This window comes from Octopus bimaculoides, chromosome 9, assembly GCF_001194135.2.
Source record: "Octopus bimaculoides isolate UCB-OBI-ISO-001 chromosome 9, ASM119413v2, whole genome shotgun sequence".
In the NCBI taxonomy this organism is placed as follows: Eukaryota; Metazoa; Mollusca; class Cephalopoda; order Octopoda; family Octopodidae; genus Octopus; species Octopus bimaculoides.
In genome coordinates, this window is record NC_068989.1 from 7146940 (window position 1) to 7149692 (window position 2753).

The window sequence follows — 2753 nt, forward strand, 5'->3', positions numbered from 1 at the left end:
ATATAGTACAAATGTTGTACACACGTACACACACAGACACACACACATATATATATATATAGTACATAAACTGTTCATATATGTGTATATACGTGATTAAATTATAGGTATATATATATATATATATATGTGTGTGTGTTTTCATCCAAAATGGAGACGAACACCATTCTTCCATGTAATCGGCTTGAAAAATTGTTAAGATATTAGAATATTTTCTTAATTTGAAACCATTAGTAGCCTTAATACACAAATGAAGAAATTTCATCCATGAAGAAATTGTTCGACCTTTACGTATATACATATGTCGACATAAATCAATGTCCGGCAGCGTTGTCTTTAACATGAAATAAGGTAGATAAGAATGGTGACCACAAACACTGTTGTCCAGAAAACCCATTATCGATTTTTTTTTTAAATTTCAAAGTAATAAACGATTTCTTATGCTGCTCCGGAAAATTTCAGAGGAATTAGCAGTTAATATCTTCAGGTAAAAAAAAAAACAAAAAAAAACGTTATTTTTGAGCAAGGTCACGTACGTCACACTTTTTGGGACCTCTTCAAAAATTCAGCATACATTCCAGGTGAAATATTTTTCGTTTAATACTTGTCTGAACAGATAAATTCTACTGGGAAAATGGATTTATGTTCGAGATTTATGTCCTAGCTGTTTTATAATATTTGTCTCTGGCTGTCACATAAGTCACACGAGAACGGCGCAGACGGAAGTATTTCCTTTGAATGGTTCTTCTGTAATAAACGATATTACTGACCTTCTGCCAAGTCCTTGTTGTGGTGTAATGGCATGCGAGCCCCAATGACCCTAGGATCTATGTCAGCGATTTTAAACGCCATGAATTTTTAGTTCTTTTTACACTAAAATGTGTCGGTTTTTAATAAATTTTTATTTATCCGTTGTCAAGGTGTAGTTATTTGTACATAAAAATTGTAGATTTCGAATAGATTTCTATTTTTCTCAACTTCGCTCAAAGCGTCTTTAAAAAAGTGAAATTAACGTGCAAGTGGCTGAGCACTCCACAGACACATGTACCCTTAACGTAATTCTCGGGGATATTCAGCGTGACACGAAGTGTGACAAGGCTGGCCCTTTGAATTACAGGCACAACAGAAACTGGGAGAAAGTTGTGGTGAAAGAGTACAGCAGGGTTCGCCACCATCCCCTGCCAGAGCCTCGTGGAGCTTTAGGTGTTTTCGCTGAATAAACACTCACAACGCCCGGTCTGGGAATCGAAACCGCGATCCTATGACCGCGTGTCCGCTGCCCTAACCACTGGGCCATTGCGTCTCCACTAAGGCTCAAAATATACATAATTTTAACTTCACTCAAAATGACATTTCTCATCTTGATTTCGCTCAAACGACTGGACACAGAGTAGGAGGGTTCCATGCTGGGATAATCAGACGATTGAAATCAGACCAATATGGACCAACACTTACCAGATATAAATATTCGCTTGCGTAGGGCTAATACTCCTTACACATTTTCTGAAGGATCGATGGAAACCCAAAACTAGACCTGGGAGAGGAAGGCCTCTCTCTTCATGGAAACATATGACATGGTGCAGTAAAATTCGAAAGAAAACTGCAAGGGATCCAACTGGAGCGAAGCAGAAAAGACAATCCAGAATCTAGAACAACGGAGAAAAGTTGTCGACGACCTGTGCTTCACGAGGAATGATGGGCTTGAGAAACGAAAGCATTACTGACCTTAACATTATTAAAGTTGGAGATGTATCAGCCGAAACGTGTTAACAAGATGAGGACAAATATCCGTCAAATGTAAATAATATAAGAAACTATAGGTGGAAAGTACGAAAGGAAAATGAAAACGATACGCTATATTACCACAAAATCGTTCTGGTTGTTTGTAGTCATCTTCACCTTTTGACAAACGATAGTTCCTTTCTTTTGATGCGACCATTTTCCCCACCAATTGGGTTCTTAGATATTTGCCGTCGTCAATCTTCTGCTTTGTTCTAATGTGGACAGCAATTAGAATCTGTTTGTGACGCTATTTGGTAGTTAGTTATTGTATGATTGTGACGTCACTGACCGTTTATATCCTGCTTTGTTTATTCCAAGGAATTGATGGGTTTTCTTTCGTGCTAATAACAGAGAGAGAGAGGAAGAGAAAGAGATGATGATGATGATGATGATGATGATAGTTACGGAGAAGAAGCGAAACAGTCCTCTACCAACAGTCTAGTTCCGATAAGGTTTAGTCTTATTCAGGGATTTTATAGTTTTAATGGGGTTTGTTGTGTGTGTGTATATATATATATATATATATATAAACAAAAGTAAATGAGTATATGCATATATACGTACAGGTATGTGCATACCGACATCCACCTGTATGTATAGGTGCATATCTGGGTACAGGACATTGCAAACAAACGTAGACGAGAACACACGAGCCACATAGAGAACATTCTACTTCATCAGCTACCCACGTTTTAACACCGGCGTTTCGACGAGCTTCGGGCAGGACGCAACGTTAAAACGGCTCGTCCCATGGATCGCAGATTAAATCTGTATACGCAAATTAAATCTAGCCATGGAGGAATGTAGTGGCGGACAAAAAACAAGACAGGAAAACAAACAGAAAAGGCTTTACGGCCAGACGAGAAAAATTATGTGTGTATGAACGCGATTGATAGAAAAGACAACAAAAGAAAGAAAGAGACCTCGATATTATGTAAATAGAGGAATTTATCTGTAAAAATATGCGACAG

The 2753-nt window shown here is 37.9% G+C and overlaps 1 protein-coding gene and 1 long non-coding RNA gene across 3 annotated transcripts in view; one reads left to right on the forward strand and one right to left on the reverse strand.

Moving 5' to 3' along the window:
* The window catches only part of LOC106873983 (putative uncharacterized protein DDB_G0282133), a 60768-nt gene extending 58757 nt beyond the window's left edge, over positions 1 to 2011 (reverse strand). The window contains exon 1 of the mRNA XM_014921529.2: positions 1864 to 2011. The gene's annotated coding sequence lies outside the window, so the exon portion shown is untranslated. The remainder of the gene's footprint in view (positions 1 to 1863) is intronic.
* LOC128248691 (uncharacterized) overlaps positions 1 to 2753 on the forward strand; it is a 143282-nt gene that overhangs the window by 136078 nt on the left and 4451 nt on the right. The gene's annotated exons all lie outside the window — the stretch shown is intronic.